The sequence below is a fragment of the Oppia nitens genome, unplaced genomic scaffold (genome assembly GCF_028296485.1).
Source record: "Oppia nitens isolate AA-2021 unplaced genomic scaffold, nextdenovo-longstitch-racon4-pilon3 scaffold9_pilon_pilon_pilon, whole genome shotgun sequence".
Lineage (NCBI taxonomy): Eukaryota > Metazoa > Arthropoda > Arachnida > Sarcoptiformes > Oppiidae > Oppia > Oppia nitens.
In genome coordinates this window covers 942501-958246 of record NW_026533253.1, presented here as the reverse complement: position 1 = coordinate 958246, position 15746 = coordinate 942501, and positions in this window count along the sequence as shown.

Below are 15746 nucleotides of genomic sequence, written 5' to 3'. Positions count from 1 at the left end.
TATAGATTGAGAGAGAGAGAGAGAGAGAGAGAGAGAAAGAGAGAGCGAATGTTTAATATAGAGATCTTTAATATATATTCGTAAACTTGTCGTACATTTGGTAAACTAGTTATATGTTGTGTTGTTTATGTCAAAACCAATTTTGTCGACCAATTGTCGACTATTAATATAATGTCTACAAATAGGTCTCTCTCTCTCTTGTTTAACATCTCTCAGACCTAATCTACCGGTATTTCATGTGTTTGACTTATTATTATTATTTTTTGGCTAAATTTTCTGTCTCTGTTTGTGTGTGTATGTTATGTCTATTAAATTTGTTATTTTATAAATATAGTTTTATGACTTTTTTCAAATATTTTCAAATTAATTTAACGATCATTGGTATTGAAATCTATAATATATCAAAATTAATGCCTTTATAAAAAATTTTTATAAAAATTTATTATTATTATACACTATATACAGTATATATATATATATATATATATAATATTTTTAGTATTATTGATAAAAATTTATAATTGTAAAACGTAGACATACAATTTGTTAAATATTTTTTGTAAAAAATTATTTAAAAGTATTAAACATATTAACCCATTTATTTCATATTAATTTGACAAAATGAACATTATTATAAAATTTTAATATAACTTCTAATATTTTATAACTTTTTTGTTTTTTAATATTTAATTTGTTTATAACTATTTAATATAATTTTTGCGTAATACAGTATATATATTATAGTTATAAATATGTCATAATAAACTTTTCAAATAATAATGATATAATGCACTGTTAATGCATTATTTGTTATTACATTAGACATGATTTATTTATATCAGTACATCATATTATAATAACGCTTAAATACTATTAGATTATTATTATAAATACATTGTTATTTATCATACTATACACTATATATATAAATTATATATATACAGGTAGTAAAACACTTTATTTGGGGGAATTTAAATTAATTTTATGAATAAGTTTTTTATCTAAATATAAAGTGTTATATATTATTTTAAAGCTTATTTATTATATTTTTTAAAAATAATTTACAATTTATTTAAAAATAAAAAATATCTAAAATATTGACCATTTCCTTATAGGTCAAAAATAAACATATAAAATCCATGTTAAACACCAATTAACTAACTTAAATTTTGTGATGATAATTAATTTAATAAATTTTAAACTATGAATATTAATGATAAAAAATAAGTTATATTGTAGATTATAATGATATTATTAGGTTAAATATTTTTAATACAAAATTAAAAGGCTCCAAATTTATTGATGTTTTTTGTTCACCTATTTTATAAATCTATAAACAGGACTATAACTTTTGAGTCATTTTATATTTTAATAATAATTTTTCTATTAAAAATATTATTATATTTAAAATTATAAACTATTTTTCTATAAATAGTCAATATTATTTATTATTTTTATAATTAATTCTAATTAATGAATAAAAATTTAAATATTAGTGTTTAAAAGTACCTTTATATGACCATATATTTAAAAATATATTTTAATTGACCACCCCTTATTTTTTATAAATTTTTAAATATAATTATTAAAATATATTAATTAAGCTTTAAAATGGTATATAATACTTGACATTTTATTTTAAAACTTAAACATAAAATTAAATTAAATTCCCCCAAATAAAGTGTTTTACTACCTGTATATAAACAGTATATTTTACTCTATATATATATAAAAGTTATAACAAATATATGAAATACAGTATATTGTTTGACATATAAAATTAATTTTAATATCAAAATATAGAGTATTTACATTTTAAATATGTTTATCACTGTTTTTATTTATCAGTCATAACTTATAATCTATAAGTGATTCGTTTGTTTGGAAATTTATTTTAAATTTTTGTTTGTTTTTGTTTTCCAAATTCTATTGCAAATATATGTTAGATATTCATACAATAGAAACTATTTGAATATTTAGACTATACTAGTATTTATTATATATATATATAAATATATAAATTGATGTTTTCTAAAAAAAAAATATCAAAGTAAAAAAACTGTCAGTCAAATGGAAATGAATTTAAAATGACTTTTTTTTAGTAAAGATATTATTTTATCAACTTTTTACAATAATAAATTGTATTTTTTAAATATATGCATTAGTCAAATAGTTATATAAACTTTATTTCATTAAATCTGGTACTAAACACAAATAAAGTTTTAGGGCCATTGTTTTTATGTATGCCATCACAACATAATTTGTGGCATACCATTGAAAAGTGTATTTAAATACCTTTCAAATGGTATGCCACATGTTAATGTTTACATTTATTAAGTGATGGTAAACAAGAAAACAATGACCCCAACAAACAAAAACCTCGACCGCCGAGACACTCCAATGGCTATGGGATCAAGGCCATCAAGACCCGAAATACTTAATGAAAGCGACGGGAGCATCAAGACGGACAGTATTTCGGGTCCTGAAAAAGTTACGATCGGGGAATGGAGTCGAACGCAAGCCCGGATCGGGAAGACCTCAAGCCCTGAAAGCCAATGATCGACGTCGACTAACCCAATTGGCTCTCAATCACCCGATGCAGAGTTCAACTGCACTTGCAGGTGAGTTGGCCAAAAGAGGTAGTCCGTCGGTCTCGCCCGTGACCGTTTGGCGGTCATTGAGACGGTCCGGGCTTTTGAAATGGCTCCCGAAATTGGTAACCATTTTGACACCACTTCACAAGGAAAAAAGGCTCCGGTTGTGTCTGGCCAACCTCAATCGGGACTGGACACATGTCCTACTTACCGACGAGAGCTACTTTCAACTTTATCGTCATAAAGTTAAGTCCTGGGCACGGAAACGGCCAGAAAAACAAGTCCCTAAACATGTCCCAGCAATCATGGTTTCGGGTGGCATCTCTTTACGCGGCACCACTCCAATAGCTTTGGCCAAAGGGACGATAACCGCTGATAGGTATCAGGACATCCTAGATGAAAATTTGGCCTCAATGGATGTCCTGTATCCTGATGGATTCGTATTCCAACAGGATAACGCCCCAGCACACACCGCCAGATCCACAAAGGATTGGTTGTTGAGGAACGGTTACGAGGTGTTGGACTGGCCGCCCAATTCTCCAGACCTCAATCCCATAGAAAATCTATGGCGATTGATGAAGGATGCCCTCAAAAAGGAAATTGAGAGGTCAACCGAAAATTGGATGACAAAAATCCAAGAAATATGGGAAGAATTGGTTCCACAATACTTGGAGTCATTAATCGGAAGTATGAAATCCCGATTGGAAAAGTGCATTGCGGCCAATGGCGGCCGTATCAACTATTAAATTTTATTTAATTATGTTTATTATTTATATATTTATTATTTAATTATATATTTTAGTTAAATTTTTTTATTATAATTGAATTTAATTGAATAAAATCAAGTGCCAGTTTTTTTGCAATAAAGTTTATATATATTAAATACATTATATTTATGGAGATATTTTGTTTATTTAAATAATATAGCAAATACTCAATAATATATTCATATTTACGGTATATTTATATCTCTAATTTGCTTATATTTCTAAAATATATTTATCATAATACATAATATACTAGTGTACAAAAATTATCAAATTTAGATATTATAGTCTATAATTTATAAATAAACAGTACATTTGTAAAATTTATGCATAAAAGTAATCAAGATTTACTTTTTAAGAAAAATAATAATATAAAATAACAATAATATATTATATTTTGACATATTTTATAGCAAAATAATCATAATATATGATACTTACCGTAGGAGTACATTACAATGTGAACTAAGATTATGAATAGATGTTTTTCATTATGAATAACATGTATTATAAAGTATATATTTACAGTACTGTAATAATATTAAATGTTAAAATTTTAATAAAATATAATATTAAATGTATTTAAATATTTTTTATTATACTTTTCTATTATTGATAATATTTTCTAATGTTTTTTAAGCATATAAATTAAGTTAAGCATTATTTGAATATCAAATGTTTAAAACATATTTATTTATTTTTTTGTTTTCGATATTAACATTTATTTTAGTGAATTTAACAATGTTAATTTATTATATAAATTAAATATTTATAAAAATTATTACTTAATATGTTTTGTTTTTTAATGTTTTTTTAAACTTAATAACACTATGTTTTTATGAAATCTAAAAAATCTGTATTAAATTCACAAATAATTTATACATAGATTATAGTTTATTAATTAATTATTTATTTAGTAGTAGTAATAGTAGTAGTACTTTATATACAATGTTTTTAATATTTAATAAGTTAGCACAAAAATTGTTGAGTCAATCCAGACATATTTAATGTGTGAGTTTAAAACATTTATAACTTATATAAGCATTTATATTATATATACTGTGTTTGTACATATATATACATATATTATATATATTATATATTTCTGTAATTTTAAATATATGGGAAATGCTAAAAGCAAAATGTGTTTTAAAATAATAGAAAGAAATAGCATTGATTTAGTTATTGTTAGTTACATTTATATTTACTATATATATATATAATATGTTAGTTATATCTGTACTTTATATATAAGTATATAAAAGCAATAACTATCCGCTTCAGGCGTTTTATACGTTTAAACAAAACAAAAAAAAAATACTATCATTTCTATTGTAGCAAACATTTCATATTTTATTGCATAATAGTATTAAATTTATGAATATATAGTGTAAATTTAAAATTAAAATACTCATTACTTTAAAAAAATTGATTTTTTGTTTATTTTAATTGAAAACCCTTATTATAGATTAAGTAATAATTATTGTAAAATTAATAATTGACTAATTATTAAAACAGTATATAATCAGTAAATTTAATATATATTAAAATGTATAATATCAAAGATAAAGAGTTAATAATTAATTATTTATATAATAATATTAATATAAAGTAAGATATCATATTATATATAATAAATTTTGATACATATAAATTATTTTGTTTTATTTATATAAATAATAACAATTTCATTTATAATTAAAATAATATATGGATTATGCTGGTATATCTATAAAATACACAATTTTTATTAATATTTGTGTTTAATATCAGAGTATTTACAATATTAAAATATTATACAATTTGTTAAATAAATACTTATAAAATATAAAAAAAATATTTTCTTTTCTGTATTTAGTTATACTGTAGTTATTGTCAAATTTTATTTAATTTTGCTAAAATAATAAATAAATATTTATTTTTATTGTATGACATTTAAGAAAAAATTTATTTAAACAGTATTTGGTTTTTTATCTTCAACTCAATACATGTATTTTGTTTGAAATAAAATATACTTTACATGATATACATAATATAATTTTTTATTGTATCAATTCAAATAAACTATTTGAGTTATATATTGTATTAAACTGATATAATATTCAATTATTTATTTATTGTGAAACTCAGTTAAATTAAAATAGTTTAAACTATTCAATTCACAATATTTTGAATTTTTTTGTTTGCTATAGTTTCTGATATTATTGTTAATATTAGTTACTAGTAGTATAATATTATATATAAGAAAAAAATAATTTAGTTTTTAAGCAGAAAATTAAACAATAGTTATTACTTGGGATTTATTTACTAAGAAATAAAATAAAAATCAATTTTTGAGAATTAGGTTTTAGTTTTTCATTGAAAATATATTTATCTTAAAATAACAAAATTTAAAATATAGTATTAAGTATTGTAGTTATCTTATCGACTTAACTCATATTTTTTTATATAATTTTCATATAATTTAATTTTAAAATATAGATAACAAAAATTGTGTTTAATTTCTTCTTTTTTTGTAATTCTTTATTATAAAAAAAATATTTTTTTATTGTTGTATACAATTTCGATGACAAATCTTTATTATATTATATTTTAAATTAATATAGAATTTAAAGTAATATTTTTTTGCAACAAAAAGGTCATCGCTTATGATATCAATCACTCTAATAGTAAATGTATTTTGAAATAATGATATGTATTGTATAATAAAGATAAATGAATTGATAGATAGATAGAGAAAGAGAGAGAGAGAGAGAGAAAAAATTTGTAAAAAAATGAATTTGTGTATAGCCTTTGGGTCGCTTTTATTATCATTAAAATAAATATTAAATTGTTTTTTAAAATCTTTTATAAATTTATTATTTTTATTAATATAATCTGATTTTATATATGTAAAATGTGATTACATTATTGTTGAAATAAGCTAAGATTTAGAAAAATTACACATAAAATACATAATAATTTAATTTAGACATGAATATAAATATAAATAACTATAATAATTAGCATAGAGTTTATTAGAGTGAATATTTTATTAATATATTTAATAATTTTAATGTAAAAGTAGCTTTTATTTATAATATTTATTAAATTATTGATATTGATTAACTCTTTTTGTATGAATTGAGTAAAGTTACATATGTTTTAATCACTGTTAACTATGTTATAAAGTGGGATTAAATTTTGTAAATAAATAAAATCAAAATAAATATTCATTGATTCAAAATATTTTGTACGAAAAACATAAACTTATTGCTATAAAATTTTATATAATGTTTTTAATTTTATAATATAAAATTTTATCAATCTATTTTATTGTTTAGTTTATTATCATGTTATGTTATTATTATTATTAAATATTATTTAATTAAGTTGTAAAAATATATATCATGTCAGTTATAAAAAAAATTAATTTAATATCTTATAGATAATTATGTTATTCAATGCAATAATTAAATTTATTTAGCTATTGATTGCAAAAAATGAGATATTATTGAATTAAAATAATATTGATTTTTAAAAAAAAACTTTTAAGAATTTCTACATTTTATATAATATAATATATATAATGTATATACAGAATACAATATATATATATATATATATAATTTATATATATTTATATATACAGTATATCTATAGCATTTTTATTTATGTTCGTTTTATTATATCATTAAGATATAGCAAATAATAATAATAATAATAATAAAATAAATATTTCACAAAAAGTATGCCAAACATTCATTAAGAGCTTCACATTAGTGAGAGATTAACAAAATTATGGTTTTCTCAAAAAAAGTATTTACTTTAATACCTAAAGAGATATTTGGCTCACATTTATGAAGCCATTGAATGCAATTATCTAATAATAATTACTTTCTTAAAACTAAATTTGTTTTTGAATTTAATATAATTACAGTCTTACACTTAATAATAATAATAATCTAAGTATACTATTTGAATAGCTTTACACACATAACATAATTTAGTTTATGTGTGTAATATATATATATTTGTGGACCCTTATAGTTAAATTGATTAAACAATTGCGTGTAAAATATCAATTAAAAGCATTTATATATTACAATAATTTTCTGGTCAAATCTTTAATTAAATTTTATATATCAGCTATAAAAAATCGTTTAATATTTATTTATTAATTTTGTATATTTATCATAATAAAAAATAGTTAAAAATAATTTGTTACTTTAAATAACTAAAATAAAACGTAACCATGACAAATAACATAAAATTATGGCATTACAGTCAACAATACGCTAGTTTTTGTATTGTTTTTATATTTTATTTTTATAATTACATAAAAAATTATAATTTAATTAACAATCAATTAATTTACATATACTAGACTACAGTATTTTATCATAATAAATATTTTTACTATATAGTATTATAAATATCATATTATTAACAAATATTGTAATAATAACAATTTAAACTAAAATTTTATATTTATATTTATATACCGTATATATGATACATAATATTAACGCTAAATAACTAAATAATATTGTCTACTCTTTATACTGCATTATATTAATAGTCTAGTTTTATACACTGTATATATAATATATACAGTATATATAAATTTTATATTTTGTACTATACTATACAACTAGGATATATCAATAATGTTTATACAAGTTATTGAAAAACATAATTTGAAATATATTTCAAAAATCTTTTCAAAAAACATTGTTTGATATTTATTTAATACTTGAGTCAACTTTAAGACTTTAAGATTATCAAAAAATTTATATAAAGACCAGAAAAATGATAGCGATTTTTGTTATGTTGTCATCAAAGAGATCAACACTTGTCTTGATTTTGAAGTGTTATTAAAACATAATATCGATTGTTTGGATGTTTTTTTTATATATATCATATAAAATATGTTTTTATTATTATAATATGATTTTTTTTTAAATAATGACATTTTAAGACATAAAATATCTGGTATTAAATTATATTAAATCAGTTTAATAAAAACTATTATTTTTGTTGCATGCATAATTTTCTAATTAATTTTTTTATAAATAAATATTTTTATTTCTTATTTTTAAAAAATATTTATCCAAATAATAAGTATTTTAATAATTTGTAAAATAATGTTATTTAATAATGATATTGTTATTAATTTTGTTATCAATATTAAATTACACACAATTTTACTACTTATTAAACTTGTGAATAAAAGTTTATAATAATAAAATACTATATATTAACAGATATTTTAAATAATAATACAATCTTTCAAAAACAACAACAAAAAGTTTACGTATTTAATTTATAAATTGTTTTAAAATAAAAATGTAAAAATTATTTATTAATTATTTTTGTAAAGTCATAATAGATCTATAACTATAACTATAGATCAAACTATTGCCATCACCAGTGCTATCACTTATATAGTGATTTTAAAACAAAAGGGTTGACCTATAAATATGTCGGCAGGTATTTGAAGGTATAATAAATGTAGTTAAAGTGCTATTTATGTCAAGTATATTAAAAGTATTGAATTTTTAGATTATTTACAATAATTTGTTAATTAAATTATTGTTTTTTTTGTTTTGATAAAATGTTTCATAAATTTAAATTCATAATAATTATAAAGCATTTATACATTACATATTTTACAACATTACTATAATATATATGTAAAAAATTGATTTTGATAATATGTGATAGTAAGTAACATATAATAAATGTTTTTGTTAAAAACTAAATATTGTTATATTGTTACGTTTGACGGAGATTAAGCTTCAGTAGATGCCTTAAAGCTTCATAGCTTCATAGCTTTAAGCTATATAGTGAGGTACGAAGCATAGCATCATAATACACAGCGGTGTATTGAGTTTAGCTTTATAATACACAGCGGTGTATGTAGCATAACATTATAATACATAGCAGTATATTTCAGTGTTAGCGGCACTAACAACACCAATACAATACTACTGTGTTAATTGACACTATATAATAATGATAAGTAACACTATAGCATACAATATACTACATAGGCTATATAGCATTAGAAAACCTTGATTGCATTATTTTGAGGCAATAACTAGTTTAATGACAGCCGGTACGTATTAACTAGGTCGAGACGGTAATAGCCAATAAGAGAGCAGTTGAGGTAGTTGTGTCATTGATAAGTAGTATATGATTGGTGTGATTAGAGCGCCGACTCGGGAAGTGTGCCGAGCATTCTGTTCCCTAGTCACTTGAGTGACTAGCGACGGAGAGTTGAGTTCGAGACGCCGAGACGAGAGGACGTGTATTACCTATTATTGTAACCCTTATTATACTTATATATATTTAATCAATAAATTGGTGACGGTTAACAACAGCAACAGTAAGTTGAAGTGTTTGTAGGCGCAGGCCTTCGGGCCTTGCGTTCGCCGGCGACGGTAGTCGCGTAAGTGTAGGACAGAGATCGGGTAGATTTGTTTTCTGAGACAGAGTCTCGCCTCCCGAGTCGTTCGGTCGAGGCTAGCGAAGTCTCTGATCTTCATTTGGTAGGTAGCCGAGACCACCGGTATCGTCTCGCTTCCCGTCGCGAAGACGGTTGAAGCTCGAGATGAGGTCTCGGCCAGATCAGGCCAAAGGGCCGACAGTGTAATACCAACGCCACATCGGGAGCGACCGGAAGGCGGTTATCGGATGGCCGTCGAGAACCCCTAGACATCTTATGACTACGCGATACAACAACCTCTAGACAACGTACATATTCGCGATGCGATTAACCCCTAGACAGACGAACTTCATAGACGACAATCCGAGTAGACGAGGTAACGTTACGTACTTCATGGGTATGGATAGGATCGGCCACGGTCAGGCGACGGCGTCGTAGAGTAGCCACCGCAGGGTGTACTAGTCCAGCGTTGGGGAATCGTAAACGAGAAGTCGGCATAGCGCTGACGAGCGAAAGCGAGCGAATATTACAGATACAGGTCGGTGCGAGACCTACTGGGTGTCTACGACACTGGCGACTTAAAGCCGATTTACCCTTACGTCGAAGTAGCGACGCAGGACGTTACAATATTACTAAATTAGTAATTGACTTTAAATTTTATCAAAAATATATAATACTTTTTTTTATTAACTCAAAAAAAATTAAATTCAAAATAAAAAAAAATCTTTTGTATTATTATTATATTGAAAATTTATACGCAATTTAGTTGACATTCAATGGGAATAAAATAAAAATAAAAATTTACATAATAGTTTATATCGGTATTATATAACTTAATAAAAAATTTAATATATTGACACTTTTAGACATTTTTTGTTGTATTACACTATTAATACATTTTGCAACTGTTATTGATTGTATTGAAAGAAAATTCAATTATATTATGTTAAATTGATATAACATTAGAGATAATGTTAAAGATAAATAATATCAATAGATAGATATATCTAACTGTATATACACTGTATTAATCTAAGCTTAACAATGATTCATAACATAATACAATATATTGCGTGTTATCAACAAAAAATTAATATTAATTTTGATTTTTTATTAATAATATCTCTTTACAATATTATAATGTTGTTAAATGTTGTTTAATATAATATTTTTACAACAAAAAATATTTACATTTTGTATATACAATATTACACATGAAATTCAATAATAAATTGAAATTACCTATAATTCCCAGTTGGTATAAATATATTGTACATAAATACTATAGATATTTATATATTTATCTACAGTACATGTATTTATTTACTTAAATTATATAACTATATTCATAAACATTAATAGTTGTCATTAATACATAACTGAAGTATATTAGAGATTAAAGTATTTAAAAAAAAATTTGATAATTTTTTGTACAAAAGATTTTATTACTTTATTTTTAAATGTTTTTTTCGTAAACCAGTCTATTATATTGAGTTTGAAAAAAATGTTTTTATAATCATATTTATTGTATAATAGTTGACAGTGTGTTTGATAAATTGCTAATATTTTTTAAAAATATATTTATTTTTACATAAATATTAATAATATACTGAACTGTATTATTATTGTTCATTGAAATGAATTATTCACTAAATTATTAAATATTCAATTTATTTAAATTTTTTGAAGATTAAAGTTTTTATTAAAGTGTATGTATTATTAAAAAGATTTTGTGCATTATTTTGATTTCTTTATTAAATGTGATTAATTTGACATCAACTTTGACTTTAAGCAATCAATTTTTGTCACAATTTTATTATCACTTTATAATAATTATATTTAAAGTTAATTTAAAATTTATTTATCTTTTTTATAACTATATTGACTATAATATATTGTAATTTATTAGTATTAGGTCATCTCACAAAAATAACTACCGTATATAATACTTTAATATTAATAATAGTTTTTATTAAAATTATAATATTAACAGATTAATAATTATTATTAAAAATATTATTTTTTAAAAATTAAAATGTAAACAAGATTAGTACTGTAATTAATTAATATAATTGTTTACATAAATAAATCAAACAAAATCTTTTTCTTTTTTATCTAAAACTTTAATTTAATGTAAAAATAATATAATTTTCAATACTGTAGTATTTTCTCTGGAAAACAGCAAAAATAAAATTTGAAATCTTTAAAAGCAAACAAATAGTAGGTTTCTCAGTAAAAATATTTCCAAAACACATACTATATATACGTTATATATATATTAAAATAAAAAGATTTCTTAATAATGAAAATATTATGTCTAACGTTTAGACATATTATACATATATTGTACATAAAATTTTTGTTATTAGCCTAAAGTAAAGTTGAATTTATTACATGAAATCAATACCCAAAGGATCGGTTAGTTTTGAGAGTTATTTTTCCCAGAAATAGTTTTTTCAATAAAAATTTAATACCAATTGTTAACCTGGCTTATTTGTCACACACACACACACACACACACACACACACACACACACACACACAACATATATTATATATATACTGATGGTTTAACGATTAAATTAAAACGGCACTCTATGTCAAATTATATAAAATTTATTGTATTTTAAATAATCTTAACCCCTATAATACTATTTTTTTATTATATCAATAATACTATTAAACCATTTTGAATTATAATACAATAATATAAATATATATAACAAGATATATTAAGATAAGAATATTAAATATTAAACTTTTAAAAATATTTAATATACATATTTTAAATAATTAGTTTGCTGATATTATAAAATTTTTATAAAAATTATCATTTACTGATTAATTTTCAAATTAAAAACTAATTTATAAATGTTTTTATTTTTTAATTAATTCTAATTTAATGGTTTGATATATTTTTAATTAAAATTAATTTATATAATAAATAATTATTTATATTAAATTAATTCTCAGAAAATTGTCAATTTTTGTGTTTATATTATTGAATAGTCTGTAAGCCTTTTAATTTATAGTCTAATTTTATTTTTTAAAATCTTATTTTTTCTAAGCTTAAGTTTTTTTTTATATATATTCATTTGAATATAGCATTTAGATACTGATATATATATATATATAATAGTAGAAATCGATATTGAAAAAATTGTTTTGAATATTTTATTTTGTTATTTAAAAAATCTGCATTTTATTAAATTTTTTAGCAAATTTATAAATAAAAAAATACTATTATTCAAAATCTATATATATTTATACAGTACATAAATAACTATTATGTGTTTAGAAGTTATATTTTATTAACAAATAGTTGACTATAATGCCAATAGATATATAGATAGATAATGTCATAATATTTGAGTATTAAATCTAACAATATTTTTTGGATGAATTAAGATTACTATTAAAATATAAATTAAAAATTTCTATCTATGAGTACATGTATTTATATATAAATAGATATCTAATATGTATTGTATATTTATACGTTATATAATATAAAAAATAAACGATGATACCTTAATGTAGTGAAATCTGCAATTATCTTATATTGCATAAAAAGTTTATTATTATATTACTAATATGATACAGTATGTATATTATATATTTATATATTACCTGCATTTTATAATAATAAGTTACTGTACTAACTTTAATAATCTTTAATATATACAAGTACTGTAATATACTGTATATATATATATATATATATAACAAGTCTTTAAATTTAAATTTCCGCTTCATTTCCATGCATTTTATTTTGTGAAATACATTACATAACATAACATTACATTACAATTTCATTATTACATTGCGCATACATATACTAAACTGTATAAAACGTTACAAATGAAGCACTCATTTTCAATGAATTTAATGTTATATACTGTATATATCATAAATACAGTACAGTATTATTTCGTCGACTATTTTATATTAAGCACAAATGATAGTATAAATTTAACTGCTGTTTAAAATTTTTTAAAAAATTTAACGTCTATAAAGTATATCTACAAGTATGTATAAAACTACAATATCTATATATATAAGTATATTATTTTTTTCTTACTATTATATTAACAATAGTATCTTAAAGTACTATAGATTTGCTTTTTGATCGATAATATAAAATTTATTAAATAAATTCAATAATGTTTTTGCGCAAAAAATAATTTTCCAACTTTTATCATTAGTTTATTTTTTTTGATGCAATAAATATTTAATAAATTTAATTATATGTTTATATGTTATATATATTAAATGTGTTAAAAATTATAATTCTTTGCTATATAATTAAAATATTTTTAAAAATAACTATTGATAAATTTATGATATTTATAATAATTATACTATAAACATTATTTAATGTTATTAAATTAATATTATTATTTTTATAAATTATCAATAATATTTGTTGTATAATATTATATATCATATTTCAAGGCTTTTGTTAAATTATGTATTATGTTATTAACAATAAATAAACCGCACTTTTTCAAAAAAGCAAATATTATTGTTATGCAAAAATGTTTATAATTATTATTATTTATTAATATATTTTTTTTATAAATAATTTAAAATATGTATATTGATTGCTATGAAAAACTAAATGACATTTTTCTAACTCAAATACGATATTTGAATACAAAAGATGTAACGAATATACCGTAAAAAAATTATTATTATAAATATATTTCAATACATAAATAATATTCAAATTATTAATGATATTCTTATGAATACTAATTAATAATTTGATTAATTTTTATGCGTTTGCGTAATAGTAATGAAAAAATCTATTTTTAACAACAATAATAATAATAATAATTTCTAATTTTTATTATTATTATAATTTACTATTATTTTATTCGTTATCATACAATAAAAAAACAAAACATATTTATTAATAAATACTAAATTTATTAATTATTAATTATTATTTCTAATTTTTCATATTACATTTTTTGACAACTATTTTAATACATTAAATAGCCACCGATATTTTTATCTCAATTTTTTACGATATCATCAATATTTTTTTTGGTATAAATTTTAATGTAAACGTATATTAATTGTATTAAAATAATATTTTTTTTATTGACTTACAGTAAAGTAATAAATGTATTTTTTAATATTTGATTTATTGTAATTTCTTTTTAAAAGTTTGTTACTATTATAGACAAAATTATAAATACTATAGATTTTATATTTTGTTGAAAGTGTGGACCAAACCCTAAGTCCTGGAAAAACACACCCAAACATACAGTTATATAATATTATATTGAAATTATTATCAGATAATTAGTAATCTATAAATATTATATATAAAATACTATAAATATAATATATATAAATTGTATGTATTTAAACAATAAATTATTACAATATACTAGTAAATTATATTATCAAATTGTTTTGTTTTTATATAAATTTTTTATATCTTATTTAATGTCAAATTGAAACATATTTTTCAAAAACATAATTCCTTTATTTATTTTTTCTTTTGCAAAATGTATTTATTTAATTTTTATATTTATATTTATTTTGTTAATCCATTACTCTATTATCTATTAAAATCTATATATATATATTGTTCACTAAATATTTTTTCTCATTATTTTTCTTACATCAAATATCAATAATAATCTTTAATAGTAAATAAATACTAAATCTATATTATAGTAGATATCTTATTCAATTACAATTATTAATGCTATTATAATTGATCTATAATATATATATATCTACATTTATCATAGATTTATGTCTATTTGTTTAGATTAGTAATCCTTATAAACTTACATAAATTCAATAACATTTGGTAAGTTAGACATTAATATTTATATATTTAATTTTATAAGATTCTGTAAATATTATCAAAACTAAAATTATTTGTGATTATTTATAAATATGTGTATATTCTAGTGTTGGCAAAAAAGAGAA